Below are 18,403 nucleotides of genomic sequence, written 5' to 3' on the forward strand. Positions count from 1 at the left end.
ATGCCAGTTGTATGCTTCATCAATATGTTGGTGTCACTTCCAAATGTCTTCAATTCCAAGCTGTCTAGAAAGGCAGAATTAAGCCAGGTCTGTGACCTAAAGCCTATCCCATAGCAAGTCACATATGGACACAAGTTCAGATGTGACAAGAAATACTGACTGCGAATTTAATTCCAAAATCATTTAAAGAGCTAAGGAGTGTGTTAACTAGAGTAATGTGAAGAAATGAATTAAGCCTTTCTTGCAGCTCTCTGTTTCTTACCTTTCCACAAACCTTAGGTTTTTGCATCTGTGTACTTATATGCTAGACTACATTATCTTTAATAATGATGAGCTAGGAACCTATAAAATCCTTATCCATCCAAAAAATTAATGAGTAAATGGTAAATTTAGAACTGATTCTTGCCATTCAAGGGCAGTGTGACCTTTGTAAGTTTCCTAATATCTCTATACTTTGACATATATATTCCTTTCATTCCTACAAAATTGATATGCAGCTCAAATAATAATGATAAATAATAACCATAAATATTTTTGAAAAATGTAAAAAATTCTGCAAATGCATGATGCAATGGGAATTGAGATGGCTATTATAATTATGTCAAATGAACATTGATTTATTTGAAACATCCTAGAATATAACTGAAGCTGGGAAGGGAGGTTCAAAAGCATCTACACTGCACTCCCATACACCATGTTCTTTCTTTTTTATTTATTTATTTATTTATTTATTTATTTATTTATTTATTTATTTATTTTGTTCCTTTTTATCTGGATGGAATATCCTTTCCTTTACTCTTTCATGCACAAAACTTCAACAAAAATCCTGTCACCAACTCCACAATTTCACAACTCTTATAATTGTTTATTCGCTTCCTTTAATCAACCCGTGTTCATAAAAAAAGTAGATGGCAATAATTTTGATCCTTAATTATATAGCAATGAGAAACTATTTGCTGTAAGTTTTGAAAGAAAAGGAATTCTGCCTTGAACAAGTTAGCAGCTATTGCCAAATTGTTTCATTATACTTATTCCTGTTTTTAGATACTATCTATTATTTTACTACTGGAATTATTTTAATACACGAGGTTAAAATATGTTGTAAAATTTATTTTTGCTAATGGGTTTGGGATCACTGTTTACACAGAACTCAATAGAAGAAAATGTCTTTTAAAAATAAAATGGAAAGATTTAGTATCCAGAGTGGGTGAGGGATAAATGTGATATTACATACATAAGATTCGTCTCTTACTCAACTTATTAAACAGTAATATCTTAAATTTTTCTTTGTTGTATATAGATTTCTGAGATTCTTTAAATCAAACAGCAATGTGAATATTGGAGTATAAATTCATGAAACAGAGCTTGATTCTTTAATCCTAGAGACAAAATCCCCACTCTCCTATTGATTAACACATATTGATGCTATTATTATTTTAAATATGAAAAAAAAAAGTCATTTGCAAGATGAGGGACCCATGAAAACCGATTTCAAAAATATTTAAACATGGCTGTGGTCTAAGATCCCAACCCTATTTATCATAGTTTAGTTTTGTTTTCACTTAATTTGTTTGTTTTTGTTCTTTTTGCTTCTTTTTCAAGCTCCTGATGTCTGAGTGGTCACTAATGCAGCACTTGCCCAGCCATAGCAGGCAAGGGGATATCAAAACCCTCAATATCATCTACTTTGGAACAACGTATGAGAATCTTCAGATGTCAATTTCAGGGATTTTGGACATAAATGAGGTGGGAAATGCTCATTAATCAAGCCCAAGTTGCCTATTTCTCAAAGGACACAGAATCAATATAGGTCAAATTTTCTATTTCTCCAAAGCCTTTCTCACTAAACACCTTGAAAGAGACTTTATGGGCAGTTTTCCCGTAGATTTACTGCTTGGCATGCAAGAACATCAGCCTCTTTAAATGTTGTGCAGGCAAAACTCTAAGTTGTGAACAAGGTATGGTTGACTGCAGGGTAAAAACAATCAAACACCAATTCTCTCCATGGGAATGCATTCTCTAACAAGATAGTGATGTGGGGGAGTGAATTTTAAATTTTCATGTTGCAAATATTGATTTTAGAAAGAATGATTCTATGACTCCTTACCCCTGAAACAAAGATATAAACAAATAGAAACACTACCTTCTACCAACACAGGTGATAAGAAAAATTTGATGAAAAGATTTGAAATATATTATGAGAGAAAAAGTGATTATACTATATACAGAGTCCCTATATCAATAAGGAAAAATTAATATTAGAATTGATTAATATCCAAAATATATGTATAAGCAAATATATTAGATACTAGTTTTCAATAATTTAAACACCAACTTTTTATTATTGTAATATATTAGAAAAAAATTATCATTGTGAAAGTTTTTCCCTAAAGATACACACACATTGGAAGTGACCAAGATGTCCTTCAGAATGAATAAATTAACTGGTACATCCAGAGAATGGAATATTAATTGTTGCCATACAGAAACGATCTATCATGTATATGAGGAGGTAAATTTCTCTGAAGTCGCAATTTCAACAATCTGAGAAGTATTACATGCCTCTTCAAATATATTTTCATTCCAACTCTTGCATTGCTTAAAATCTTACTGATAAAAAAAATAGGAGCAGTTTCAAATTAATGATATAATCTGATAGACAATTTTCTTTAAAGAGCTCAGAGATGTAAAATATCATTGCAAGAATATCTTTTTTTCTCTCTATAAGATCTACCTGCTACAATCAAAATGCATCACAGATTGAATAAAAATTTCATTCAAAATAAGACGTGGACATTGGCCTTGGAGAAAATTCTAACCCCTGAGGATGAGATGGCTTTGTGTGTATTTTCTTCCTCTTTCTTGGAGCTCTTGATTTCAAATTCTTTCCTCTTCTGAAGTTACTCCCAACAGTTCTCAGATTTTATTTCCCTTCATGAGGACTGCCCTTTCTTGATAGATTGCCATTGTGTAAAAGCCTTAATAATGTTCCCCGAGAGGATTTTGTTTCTCTGTTCTGCAGTTGGAACAGATGCATGGAAGTTCACCAAAAAACTCAGGGCACTTTAATAGATTAAATGTCAGTTCTTGGGAAATTGTAATAGTGAGTAAAGACTTGCAGCCTAGCTCCAACTATCCCTATATGTCTTTTTACTTATTTCTGAACTATTAAAAAAAATGTCAATAATCTTACTCTTTATTGTAACATTTTTTTATGAAGATGGAGCTCTTTTTCCCAAGCTGAAATAGAACTTAAGCAGGTAACTAGTCAGGTGACTCTTGCCCCAGCCAATGCCAGCCTAAATCAGCCAACAGCCAATCTGTCCTCACACACATGAGCCAGCTCATTCACAAATAGTAGAATAATTTAGCTGAACTCTAGGTGACCACAGGGGGATACATTGATGAAAACTATTTTATGACACTTTATTGCTTACCTGAGCTAGCCCCTTCCTACCTCTTCACTCTACTTCTTTATGTATCCCTACTAAAAATAATTATAATTTGTCATCTTTACCTCCATTCCCTTCCTTTCTGCTCTCATAGATGAGCCTTGGTAAAGAACAGACATTCTGTAGACAGGATAAGTTTGAATGTTGTTACTCAGGGGATGGTAAATGATGGAAACAAAATTCTTTCTTATCCGCAAAATGGAGATACTAATAATAGTTAAGACAAGGTGATTAAGGGAATTGAGTGCAGTACGTATGCCTGGCAAGCACTCCACAGTGCTATTGTTATTAATATCATTTTCTCTTTTGTTCATCTTATAATGTCTTATCCAATTCCAACATGCAGACCACAGATTCTCCAAGACTCTTTGCTGACTGCATCCCATCCCATTCTCATTCCTCTACTTGTAACCTCCAAATACATTTGTAGTAGCTCTTACCAATAACATGATAGTAGTTCATCTGTTTGTCTCCCTTCACAGTATCATGAGCATCTGGAGGGCAGAGGCTGGGCCTAATTAACTTCTGAATTACTAATGCCAACATCGAATTCACTGAACAGGTTCAATAAACAAGCTTCCTTTCAGAAATTTTGGAAACATCAACACCCTGCTTTGGCAAAGAAGAGAATGAATCCTCAGAGAGAAAAAGGTTGTCAAGAATGGAGAGTTCCTGGCTTGGTTGAGATTGTTCACTCAGTTGCCTTCTACATCAGTGACTGGAAGGAATATTTTGCCAGCCAGCTGAATCCTGACTCACATGAAGAGCTGGTAATTCAGGCATCCCTACCAGGATTCTGGATCTAAAGGACTGTGACCCAGCCAAGCTTTGGCTCACCAAAAGAACAGCTGATTTTGCTGCTAGTTCCTTCACGTAGATACAAACTCCTTTTCCCTCAAAGAATTCTACCTGGCACTTTTCTTCAAAAGTGCTAATTGATCATTTATTGTAGAGAAAACTGCCACTGAGAAGCCAGAATGTTGGATGGATATGAGAGGTTCCCTTCAAAATCATGATGGAAAATGAAGTCTCATTTTAATGAATCTGCCAATTTTTTACATTTCCAAGAGTAGCAAATCTGAATGTGAGACTCACTGTGACTTTCTCATTTGGAATTTCAAAAAAGTATCTAATTAATTTGGCCACATTTCTCTTTCAAGAAATATTATTACATCCATCCAGAATTTAGGATATGATGCTCTTATTCCTGAGACAACTTTTTCATTTTTAAGCTCAATTTCTATTATAGAGGTTTATTTCACTTATTGGTCTTTTCCTTCCTCAGATATGATGGATTTAAACATCAATCAGGAAATACATATGAAAAGTCCAAAAATATACACACAAATACAAATTCATGAAAACAGTTATATAAATTAGATCTATAATTTTTCCAGATTCTGAGCATAAATTGTTTCTGTTAGAAGCAATACTGATATTTCACATTTTGTCTCTTCTTACCTCCTTTAATTTTTTTTAATCTGAATTTTTGCAACATTTACAACTTTTGGCAAAGTTACTCAGTCAAAATAAAAATCGCCAGTTTTCATGTATTTCCAAATCCCACCCCGTCTCAGAGTCTGTAAATGAACATTGGTTTTCAACTTAAAATCAGTTTTCAACTTAAAATCCCTTATCCAATCAGTTGCCAAATTTAATTATGTTCATTAGACATTTATTGGAAGCTTATTATGTGTTATAAGAGGACAATAAGAAATCCTTTCTCTGAATTGAGTTTCAAAAGCATATATTTCCTCTCTCTTCCTACTCCTTTGCGGTAACAACCTAGTTAGACTTCCTGCCTCCTATCTCTCTTCCCCGGTATATTACATTTATTGGCAGGAATTTATATCAACCTATCTGGAGAGCTAACATCTATGTTGCACTATAAGAAAGACATCGATGTAGCCCAAGACCTTAATGTAATAAGAAATCCCATCGTGTGTTCTAGAGGCCATATGATTTTCTTATTGATAACACCCTTGTAACTGCAGGCCCCCAAATAATCAACAATTAAGTAGGAGAATTACACAATTGTTTTTTCTAGAAAGATCATTATCTCTAAATTTCACCATTTATTTAATCATGTGCAGAATTCTTTTAGTCAATGGAGTGGTGTATGTGTGTATGTGTATGTGTATGTGTATGTGTATGTGTATGTGTATGTGTATGTGTGAGTGTGTGTTAAAACTTGCCTCAGCTATTTGCAACATATTATATGCATGACTGGCCATTTCTCATGGCACCTTCAAGCATCTCTGTGTAAAGAGCTGGAAGCAACAGAGACTGAACACTGATTTGTTGGGAATGCATAAAAAGAGTCAAGACCAAGGCCAACGTTTACAACCCGGAGACCATTTTAATTTAGCAAACTCCGGTCTCCTGTGACAAATACAAATCCTCTCACATTTGCCTTGTCCTATCCTAGAGAAAAGAATAAATTGAAGAAGTGAACAAAATTATCTGCTTATCACATTAATGCTGCTCTGCCTTGCTGCGGCTGCAGAGATATTGAAAATGAAAATATTTGACACTGCAGGAACTGCCTCCACTTCCTTCAGAAACAGGTCATCTTGCCTGTGTTGGTATTTCTAGCCCCCCCCCCCCCCCCCGCCCCATATTCATTACAGAGTTCTGTGTGAACAGTCAGCCTAGAGCATTAATCAGACAAATAGTATTCCATTTGGAAAATAATAGTTTTCTCTTGCCTCATTTCATCTTCTCTTTGCCCTGGCCCCTGACTTAACATACTCATATACTCCTGACACCGCCTCAGCACTCAGGGTAAGGCGGCATTGCAGTTTTTCTTTTTGAGGGAGAGAGCATGACAGAAGACCTGGCAGTTCTTAGGCTCTTCCTTGGAGCATCGATCCACCCTATGCCTCGCCACATCCCTGTGTCCAAGAGCAGATTCTACAGCACAGTAAAACAAATTCAAATGGCTGCTGCTACTTCACTTACCCCATAACTTCACAATGACTAGTATTTATTATTCAACTTTTGGAAGCTTCACTCTCACTGCCTGTGAACCAGTAGAGCTGTGTAAGAATACAATGAAATAAATATAATGGAAATAGCCAGTACCCGGAACAGAGCATTTGCTCAATAAATGTTAACGATTACTTTTCTTCTTTTTTTTTGTAATCCCAGAGATATAAGAGGCTTAAGGAGACCTATTGCTTATGCAGTGTTTCTGTAGGCAGCTGGATTCAAGAGAAGCATTTATAGATTCTAGAGAAGAAATAACGTGTTTTTCTTTCTCTACCCCATACCTAGTGAATTAGGGACTACGTTTACTACATGCCTAACAATTCTTCCAGGTGAGGTTGATGGGCAGTCAGACTTGCCAACCACTATTTTATTCATCCCACCCTAAATTCCATGGCTCAAGTCCCTTTGTAATACTGCTGCCAAGTGTTTCTGTAAGTGTTTAAATACTTAACATATTGAACTAAAGGTGCCTCTTGGAACACCTCTGTCTATATATTACAGCTTTAAGAGGTGAGTTTTTTCTACCCAAGTAAAATTTCTCTCCAGGATCCCTCACTCACTGATGAAAATTCAAGCCTCCAGAGTCATGCAGAGAAACAACCACCATCCTTATGTCTGATAGCCATTCATTTATTTGAAATCACAGTTGTCCCCTGTATAGTCTCTAGTACATTGATCACTAAAGTGCCAGTCCCCAAATGCCAAATTTATGTTTAACCCAAATATAATCTACTAAGAAAGGCCCAAGTTTCATTGTCCAGATCTTTCATATCATCACTGTCAGGATTCAAGTTTAGTAATTCAAGTGCTGAGCATTAATTCAAGGTCTGTAAACCCAGGAGAAAGGGTGAAAATGTGTTGTTTGGTTCTACTAAAGCTCAAATTTATGTCATCTGTCACAATTTGCACCCTAAGTTTGGAGTTTTGACTTTCTGATTTCAAAGAATCTTTTGAGCAGGCTTTTTCTGCTAATGATTTAAGATTCATAAATGAGAAGCATTGATCTTGTGGTCTAGAGTTTATAGGGAATTCCTTTTCAGTGTCCTGAGTCAAGTGCCACATTCATATATCCTCAGTCTGTGGCCTCAAGGTGACACCAGGAGATCTGTGGTTCAGGAGGCAGCTATTCCAGCAGTACATATGGGTGTGTCCACTTTTAGTTGTTCAATTATCAGTCAGCTATTCAAGCTATTACATTTTAGTCATTTGAGTATTCATTCACTTATACAGCATTTATTTATTTTACTAACCATCTACCAAGTGTTGGGAGTAGAAAGTACCTTGGCCAGCCTAAGTTGTTGTTAAAAGACATGCTAATTAAGAGGTTGTAAGTAATTAGAGCCAGACAGGTTCTCTAATCAAATACTATCTCCAACTGCCCCTTCATATCCTCTAACTCTACCCTGAATTTCATAAACACCAATTCCTTTGAAAATATGTGGAATGCACTGAACTATGCAAATAAAATAAGTTATTTATATATCAGTGGTGATACAAAAAATAAACACCCTTGGAAGAGGAAACTAAGACTTGACCATTCTTGGTTTGTTGGAGTGAATTTGAGTTTTACTTTGATTGTGTTTTTTTTCTGAGCTATTTCAGGGCTAAGCATTTCTGAGACTTTAGAGAGGTGATGAAGAGTATAAGAATAACAGGAGGCTTGTGGAGAAGGAGTAGGACAGGAAAAGACAATATTTATTTTTTCCCTTCTTCCTTCATTTTTATTTTGAAATATCTGTGGATACCAAGTAGGCGATGTCAAGCAAACCAGCAGAAACACAGGTTGCAATTGTGGGGCTGATTGTGTTGGAGACACAGGGTGGAAGTTCTCAACATATACATGGGAGCAAAAGCCAAGCGCATGGATATAGAGATTTTTAAAGTGAGAAACAATGCTCAAAAATTTCAATAAGACAGTATGTCCCCATGAATAGAGAAAATCAGCCCCAACGAGGTTATTTGCTTTTCTCTTTGACATGTGGTCATGATAAGGCCAAACATCTATTTAATTCAGTGCCCTTTGCACTAAGCCATGCTGTACCTTGGGTCAACAAAGATTTGCCAAGTGTCTACTGTATGTCATCAGCTACAAGATACATACAGAATACAAAGTAAGGATAAGGCAATGCCCTTGCCCAGTCGAGTATAGTATTACATATATCCTACCTCACAAGTTGCTACTGGAAATAATCCCTGGGCTTGGAAGCTCCTAGTCCATTTTTCAACCTTCTAAATTCTAGTTGTTTATACCAACCCTCTTGACCATCACTTCATCTAGGAACGCTTCTCATAGCACCACTAGTGATAATTTTGAAGCAGATGTTTAAAAAGATGAATTTGACATATATAATGTTATCTTCTTCATGTACATATCTTAACTCCTCAACTGGATAGAAGAGGCTTCAAGAATAAAATATGACATTTGTTCTTAATTTAATATGACATTTGTCCTTTAATACAAGTGATTAGAGGGATGTTTACTGAAGAAATAAGAGAATAATGGGCAATTCAAGTGTTATAAGTGAAAAAGTAAATAAAACATCAGAAGCACTTATTAATGGCTTGGCTAATGGGTGGAAATTCTGGTTTGGGGTCCAGAAATTATGAGTTCTAATCCCGGGATTGAGTGAAAGAGCAAATGATAACCACCAGGAAATCCAGTTTGCACTATTTATAAAATGCAAATAAAGCTACTTTTCCTGAACTTTTGGAAGGTAATTCAGAGAAAGTCAAAATAATGCAAATGGACTCCAAAGTCACTGTGTCTTCTTGTCACTCCATCCTTTGTCAGACTCATTTAAATGCTTCTAGTTTAGACAGTTTAATGATTGTGCACTATACCAGCTTAGAGAAGTCTCTAATCTTGGCAAATACTTATTAAAATGAAAGGTCACTGGAGCCCCTGGAGGAGGGTCCTTTCAGAAAGCCAATTAGCTCAGTTCCAGCCGATGATCCCATCTGCTCATTTCTTAAAGGCGACTATCCTAATCTCTTTTATATATATATTTTTTTTAAATCTGAAATTGGGTTTTGTTCAGTATAATATCCATGATCACAAGAAGAATTTAGCTGTAACATCAGTATCACCTGATACTTCTCTAGGAAAAGAGAAAGCTGGGTGATTAGAGAACTTCAGGATAAAACATTCAACCCTCAGGGACATGTGTCCAATCTGAGGATAAAGAGGGAACCGCCCCATCAAGGCGCCATACAGAACTCCCTCCATTGTAGCTATGAGATCCTGCTGAGAATTGTATGGGCTCCTGAGAGAAGTGATACCACATTCATAGTTCTCACTAAAGTCCTCTTGGGGGACCTCAAGTAGCCATGTGAAATGGCCAAGTACCAGTTAGTCATCTTTTTAAAGTATATTCACCTTTAAAATACCAGTGATTTTTTCATTTTATTCATGTTTGGTTTAGTAGAAAAAAATGTTTCTCTCAGAGCACTAAGTACTATCAGCAAAATGGGAAAATGGGCCATATGTACCTGTAACTTCAGGTACCTTGTGACAAATTGCTTATGCATCATGGAAAAGCCAATTTGCTGGTTGGATTCTGGTTGTATAGGAATTTAACTTACTACATATAGGAAAGAAAACCCACAAAAACAAAATGTGGTGTGACATTTACTTGTTGTTCCTATTTAGAAAAATTTAAATTTATTTTAACAACTTCCTGAAGATATTGTTAACATGCAGAAATCGTATATGTTTAAAGTATACAAATGTGTGTTTTAATATATGTGTACATTGTGATAAGATCACCACAATCAAGGTAAATGACTTATCCGTTACCATATTTTGGTATGCGTGCATAGTAAGATTTCATTTAAAATTCTCTCTATCCTCTTGTCAAATTTCAAGTATACAGTACAGTATTGTTAATAGAGTCATTGACATGCATTAAATCCCCAGAACACATTTACACTGCATAATAAACACTTTGTACCTTTTGACCAACATCTTCTCATTTCTCCCTACTCTCTTCCTTCCACTATTCTATTCGAAGATTCTATTTTAAGGCTGAATATTCTATTTTACATATTACATATGTGTGTGAATATGTATGTGTGTGTGTGTGTGTGTGTGTTCACTTTTTAAATTAATGGATATTTTGGTTGTTTTCATATCTTGGCTATTATAAACAAAACAAACAAACAAACAAAACAAAAAAAACTAGAGGTCCAGTGCACAAAATTCATGCATGGGATAGGGTCCCTAGACCTGGCAGGTGATCAGGGCCTATTGGGGCCTTCCAACTGCCAGCGGGATATCCTTCCCCGGCTGCCACTGCCCTTCATTCCACGCTGTCCCCCAGTGGTCAGTGCACATCATAGAAAGCGATCAAACTCCTGGTATCCCAGTCAAACTCCTAAGGGGATACTTTGCATATTTGCCTTTTACTTATATATGTATGTGTGTATATATATATATATATATATATATATATATATATATATATATATATATATATATATAATATGAGAGAGCAGATATCTCTTCAAGGTCCAGACTTCATTTCCTTTGGAATTGGAAATGGGATAGCTGAAGCATATGGTAGTTCTATTTTTAATTTAGCGAGAAACCTCCATATTGGCTGTACCAGTTTACCTTTCCACCAACAGCACACAAGAGTTCTCTTTCTCCACATCCTTACCAATGTTTGTAAATCTCTTGTCCTTTGAAAGGACAAAAGCCACTCTTACAGGTATGAAATGATATCTCACTGCAGTTTTGATTTACATTCTCTAATGATTTGTGATGTTGAACTCCTTTTCACATATCTGTTGGCCATTTCTAGGTCTTCTTTGGAAAAATAACTATTAGGGTCCATTGCCCATTTTTCAATTGGGTTGTTTGTTTTCTTGCTGTTGTGTTGTTAAATGATTTGCCCCTCGCCTCTACACAGTTACCATTTTGGATGTTAACGCCTTATTAGAATCATGTTTGCAAATATTTTTTCTTATTCTGCAAGTTGCCTTTTCATTTTATTGACTATTTTCTTTGCTGGGCAGATGCTTTTTAGGTTGGTGCCAATGTGCAAATGGCCACTAGAGATTAGAGCTCATCATCTCCAGGGTAAGAAAATATTGATCGACTTGTGAAATGACTAATTGTTTCTTCTGCCAGCAAAGTGGGATGCTGTAAATAGAACCTGGTGAAGAGAAAGGAGGTTCGCATGTAATAATTGTAATATTTAATGTTAAAGTGTAAGATTATTCCTCCATCAATAAACTCTTTTTATTCAAAATATACAAATCAGATTCCATCAGCTTTGGATCTTTTAAGTATTATAGATGTAGCAGGTATAATTTATTACTAATATTGATAGTCTTAAAAATTAACATTTTAATTTTTTTTTCTTTTTTGAGACATATATGGAGTGATAAAAAGGAATGTAGGTTGCCCTTTTGTCTTGAATCTACTACCTTTTAGGTGTGTGATATAGGACAAGTTCACTCATTTCTCTAAGCATCAGTTGCGTAGTGGGTGACTACTATGAACTGCCCAGTAAGAAATGTATGATAAGATCACTCCATGAGGTTACTTTCCATATAACTCCATTATTTTTTCCATAACCATTTCTTAAATATAAAAAAGTAACCAAAAGTGTCTCCATTTTCTGCCATCCAACGCTTCATCCCTTAACTCACTATATTTTAGATGGAGCGACAGTACAGCTCTAGCTGAGCCACAGCAGGTAGAAGCAGCATGCCTGCCTTTCCAACAGGACTCATGTGAAGATGTGCAGAAGTGGCCAGTTATTACTCACATTTTGGCTTTATCTCCAAGATGTTCTGGCTAAAATCATGTCTAAATTTGAAGATTGGTTTACGTGACCTGAGCCTGCTGTGCAAACCACTGGCCATCTATGTATTAGTTTCCAAGAAATGGATTAAAAATGGACACATAATTTTACCACAAGTGTCAGAATACAGAAGGGAGTCTTGCAAAGCAAATTTTAATAAAAATAAATCTTCATGGCCCATATTCTGTAGATAATATTTCCTTGGTGGAGGAGAGAAGTAGCTGACAAAAGAAGCCCCCCCCCCCCCCCGCTAGTATTTTAATTTTCATGTACTAATTTTAGCTCTTAAAAATAAACTGTAAATATTGGTAGAAGGAAAGTGGGATTCATAATAAAAAACAAATGAGCTCCATGAAATATTTATCTTCAGTGAAGTGGGGTTTAATGGTATCCGAACATTAAAAAACAACACATTAACAGGACATTCTATTATATACTTATTTTTTGTAATAGGATTGATCCCCTTTTTCTGCATTTTTATTAAAGTCCAATCATGGGATGTCCTGGCTGGTGTGGCTCAGTTTGGTTGAAAATTGTCCCATGTACCTAGAGGTCACCAGTTTAGTTTGATTCCCACTCAAAGCATATGCCCAGGTTTCGGGCTCAATCTCCAGTAGGCGGCATGCAGAAGGCAGCCAATGGCTGTCTCTCTCCCTCTCCCTTTCTCTTTAAATAATCAATAAAAATGTATTTTCTAAAATATATGAAGTCCAATCATGTATTTTTATGGGTAATGATAATTTAAAAAAAAAAACTAGCAGAGATATTTCATACTTTTTTTTCTTCTGTTTTCCAAGGCTAAAATTCAAAATATACTGATAGAAAGTTTGTACTACATACAATAGTAACTTGATGTTCATACATTGAATATCCATCATTCTGATAATTTACTAATGATTCCAAGGGGTCGAATTTTATGAGTAGTCACAGTTTCCTCACAGGATTGTTGGGGAGAATAATAAGCCAGGTCATGTATAGCATCTATCCAATGACTCCTGAGATGGTAAATGCTTCTGAAAATAACAGCTTGTAGTTTATTTATGCACTCGCCAGTAAGGAGGTAGGGTGAGGAAGATTACATGAAGGTACATAGTAATTAGTCAGTAAATGTCGAGTGTCATTTCCATGACTGAGGATTGGCAAAGGCCTATGAAAATATGTCCCAATTGTATTCTTTGTCATTAAATGCCAATATATGACATTGGAATACTACCAGTCTCCAGGATCTATGGTGTCTGATTTCTACCATAGGTTTTAAAATATTGTATGCTCCTTGGTCTATATTTTCTTTTCCTTTCTTTTTTTTGAGGATGTTAATTTTTAGAGAAGTTTTAGGTTTATAACAAAATTGAGAGGGAAATAAAATGATTCCTATAAAACCCCCACCCCCACACATGCACAGCCTTCTCCATTATCAATATCACATCTGAAAATGGGAGATTATATACACACATACATACCAGGATGAACCAACATTGACACATCATAATTACCCAAAGTCAATTTACCTTAGGGTTCACTTGGTATTATGCATTCAAATGGTTTGGACAAATGTATTATAATATCATAGAGAGTATTTTCACTACCCTAAAAATCTGCCTATCCATTTCCCTCCAATTCCCTGTCAACCATTAATCTTTTTATTGTCTCCATAGTTTAGCTTTTTCCAGAATGTCATAGAGTTGGAATCTTAAGGTATGTAGCCTTGTCAGATTGGCTTCTTTCACTTAATCTTTCACTTTCAGATTCTTCCATGTTTTTTCATGGCTTAATAACTCAAATCTCTTTATTACAGAATAATATTCCATTATATGGATGCACCACAGTTTATCCATTCATCTACTAAAGGACATCTTGATTTCCTCCAAGTTTTGGCAATTATTAATAAAACTGCTACAAACATTTGTGTGCAGGTTTTTGTGTGGACATAAGTCTTCAACCTTGATCTAGTTTTAAATATTTAGTGGAATAAATTTATGGCTCATATACTGTCACTCTTTTCTCTTCTCATCATGATGGTCAGTACTATTCAAATCAAGCAATTTATGAGTCCTCACAAGGCCTCAGGGTCCTTTTCACACATATTCTGAATAGCCACTTACTAAGTGATTCCAGTCAGTACATGAGATGAAACCCACTTGCCATTCATTTCCTGGAAACACAGCCTAATGACATCATTCTGAGCTGTAGTTCTAGAAAATAGTTAAATTGTAGGAGGGGGCTAAAGCCTTAGGAAGAGGAAAAGCAATGATTGATGTTCCTTTTAGCATCGGCTAAGCCCATTCCTTGTCCTGAACACTATTCTTCATGACTCCAGCATGGTGATTAACAAAACCATAAATTAGCACATTTAGGAAATTTGTCAATATGAGACTCCAATAATAAACTATCCAGATTTATGCAGGTGCTCCTATAATCATGATGGCACCATTTATCCTCCAAATGGCTGGCAAGGGAAGAATATAGAAAATGACAGCTGACAGTTTCTTTTAATGCCTGGAGATATATTACCTCACCCCTTCTTTTGGTTATGGGAAGGTCAATTAACCTGAAATGCAGAAATTACAGGGAGAAAGAAAAATGGGTTGATGTAAAATTTATGTTGAGGTAACTGGAAATTTTTATAAGTTCTCAGCATCGGATCCTGTGTTTAAAAAATGTGTAAAAGAGAATATCCTCTCAAAGTGTCCTTCTAAGAAAAAAAAAAAAAAAAGACTCCTAATTAAAAACAATGTTCCCACAGCTGAAATGAAGGCATTAAATGAGTGGTGGTGGTGGGGGTCTCTCTTATCCTGTAATCCTGAAAGACACAGGACTACAGACCTGAATTATAACTTTTTTATGACTCTACTCAGTGTAGCATTTAGTTCCCCCGGCAAAGCCATCTCACCCCACATGAACTGAACAAAGCTGAGAAGTGAGAAAACAGAGGGAAAATAAGGTCATAAGGTCGTGCTGCCACTGTCACCAAGGCAAAAACTCATGTAACCAGTGGGCACTTTCCATGTTTTTGCCACACTGCTGCTTTAAGGAATAGATAAACAAACTTGTAGGAAATACCAAAGTTCAAGGTTAGAAGTTCCTCTTTCTGCCTAGCCAGCGTGGCCCAGTAGTTGATTGTCAACCTCTAAACCAGGAGATCACAGTTTGGTTCCTGGTCAGTGCATAAGCCCGGGTTGCAGGCTCAATACCAGATATGAAGCATGCAGGAGGCAGCTATCAATGATTCTCTCATCATTGTTGTTTCTATCTCTCTTTCCCTCTCTGTTCCTCTCTGAAATCAATAAAAAATATAATTTAAAAAATAAGTTTCTCTTTCTGAAGGTTTAGCTCCTTGAGCTAAAAAATAATGGGGGAGGGAGGGAAAGAGGGAGTCATAGGAATTGATTGATAAAGGAGGGAACAAAGACATAAGAAATGAGGAGGGCAACAGCTCTCTAGAGAGCAAGCATAGCAAATAAAATAGATGATGTTTGTGTATGGAAAAAATGCACTTCTTCCCAGCCTCTCCTACTTTAATATCTCCAAATCAGTCTAAGTGGAACAGCACTCATTTTAGACTTTTCATAATAAATATCTTGCCTTTTTGCTTAGCTTATTAAAAATTTGCAAGTTCCCCTTCGTGAGGTAGAAAAAAACAACCCACCTCTCAGGTACACTGATTTAGTAACTTACTTAGTATAAAAATTATTCTTACCAAATGAAGAGGAAAATTAGGTCACCCTGAAAAATTTCCCCAGCCCCTCTGCTGGAAGGACTGTGAGAAATGCTCACCTGTCAGGATTAAAATAATGGACTAGGAGACAGAAGTATGGTGAAAATGAGACTTTTAATATGTTCTCCATTGTACAAGCACACATGGAGTAGTGATCACAGCCTATGTATCCCCCTAAGGTGTGAGAGTCCTTTCTCTAGTTCCTCATTGGCTAAGTATTATGGGGTTAACTGTTTCCTCATATGTCACCTAGGTCTTATTGTCTACTTTTGGGTCATTTAATAAAATGGGCTAAGGCCTTTTCTAATTATCTCCTCCTCCCCCTATCTAGTTGATGCAGATGCCTGAGGGGGGGGTGGGTTCCACCTTGATGCTGGCTCAAGTACACAGTTCTTTGTTCTTATATTCTCTTCCCTCCTCCCTACATTCTGTTTGCCCTAGGGTAGTGGTCAGCAAACTCATTAGTCAATAGAGCCAAATATCAATAGTACAACCATTGAAATTTCTTTTGAGAGCCAAATTTTTTAAACAAACTTCTTGTAACTCTACTTCTTCAAAATAGACTCACCTGGGCTGTGTATTTTGTGGAAGAGCCACACTCAAGGGGCCAAAGAGCCTCAATGTGGCTCTTGAGCCGCAGTTTGCCAACCACTGCCTTAGGGAAATTTAGTAGCCTTTTCCATTAAACGTTGACTATGCCAGAGATGGATCACAGAGGACAACTTCCTACAGGACCCTGAGCTATACTTCAGTCTAACTTTTACCCTTCCAATTTTCCACACTAAAATCAGTACTATCTTGATTACAGTGACAAAAATCTAATTTAAACTGAGGCCCTTAAGCCAAAACAAGCAAACAAACCAACTGGGAAAATGCCCTTAGGTGAGGCTGAATTTAGAAATTCAACAAATCATTAGGTGTCTCCCTCTTCAAACACTTGCTTCTGTGCCCCCTGCTTGGACAGAGAAATATATATATGGAAATTAAAAACTGGTACATGTACATTCTGTGTCTATAGTCATGTACATTTTGTGTCTATCGTGTAGTCTGGCCATCTATAAATCTGGATAATAATACTAACCATGTAGAACTTATGTGGGAGGAATAGTTAAGAAAAAGCTTCCAATCACATTAAATTTCAATATGTTACACACACACACACACACACACACACACACACACACACAAATATACATTGAGTGGCCAAATGTTATTATGATCTCTGATCTCATAATAATCTGGCCACTCAGTAAATATATATATGAGATCCGGTGCATGAATTCATGCATGGGTGGGGTCTGGCCAGCCTGGCCAGGGGGAGGGGACATGGGCAGTTAGCCAGCCTGCCTGCTTGTGGAATTCCTGGTTGAGGGGACAATTTGCATATTAGCCTTTTATTATATAAAATATACACTGAGTGGCCAGATTATTACGCATTCAGAGATCATAATAATCTGGCCACTCAGTGTACATATATATACTAGTGGCCTGGTGTACAAAATTTGTGCACTGGGGTTATCCCTTAGCCAGACCTGTACCCTCTCCAATCTGTGATCGCTCAGGGGATGTCCAACTGCCAATTTAGGCCCAATCCCTGGATCGCAAACTGGGACCTCCGGCTCCTAACCACTCAGCTGCCTGCCTGCCTAATCACCCTTAATCACTCTGCCTGCCTGCATTCTTGCCCCCAAATGACTCCCTGCAACTTGCTTGCCCCCAACTGCCCCCCTGCCAGCCTGCTACCCCCAAACTTCCCCCCCCCCAACTGGCCTGCTCACCCCCAACTGCTCACCCTGCTGGCCTGATCACTCCCACTTCTCTCCTCCTGCCTGCTACCTGATTGCCCCCAACTGCCCTTCCCACCAGCCTGTTTGCCCCCAACTGCCCTCTCCTGCCAACCTGATTGCCCCTAACCTCTTTTTCCTTGGCCCCACCACCATGGCTTTGTCCGGAAGGTCTCCAGGTATAATTAGCATATTGCCCTTTTATTAGTATAGATATACAAACATATATCCTATATAATAAAAGGCTAATATACAAATCAACCAAATGGTGGAACACTGGTCATTATGATGCACACTGACCACCAGGGGACAAACGCTCAACGTAGGAGTTGCCCCCTGGTGGTCAGTGTACTCCCACAGGGGGAGCACTGCTCAACCAGAAGCTGGGCTCACCCATAGGGAGCGGGCCTAAGCTGTCAGCCAGACATCCCTTAGGGTTACAAGACTGCAAGAACGCACAGGCCAGGCTGAGGGACCCCTCCCCAACTGCACAAATTTCATGCACCAGGTCTCTAGTATATATGATACATAGGTATAACTGGGAAATTCACAGAATGGGTTGATTTTTTTCTTCTCACCTTCTCTTTAGGTTCTGTCCTTGCCCAATACTATATTAATATGCCTCCTTATATTAATTTCCTTTTGCTCTAC

This window comes from Pipistrellus hanaki (genome assembly GCF_964339955.1).
Source record: "Pipistrellus hanaki genome assembly, chromosome: 14".
Classification (NCBI taxonomy): Eukaryota; Metazoa; Chordata; class Mammalia; order Chiroptera; family Vespertilionidae; genus Pipistrellus; species Pipistrellus hanaki.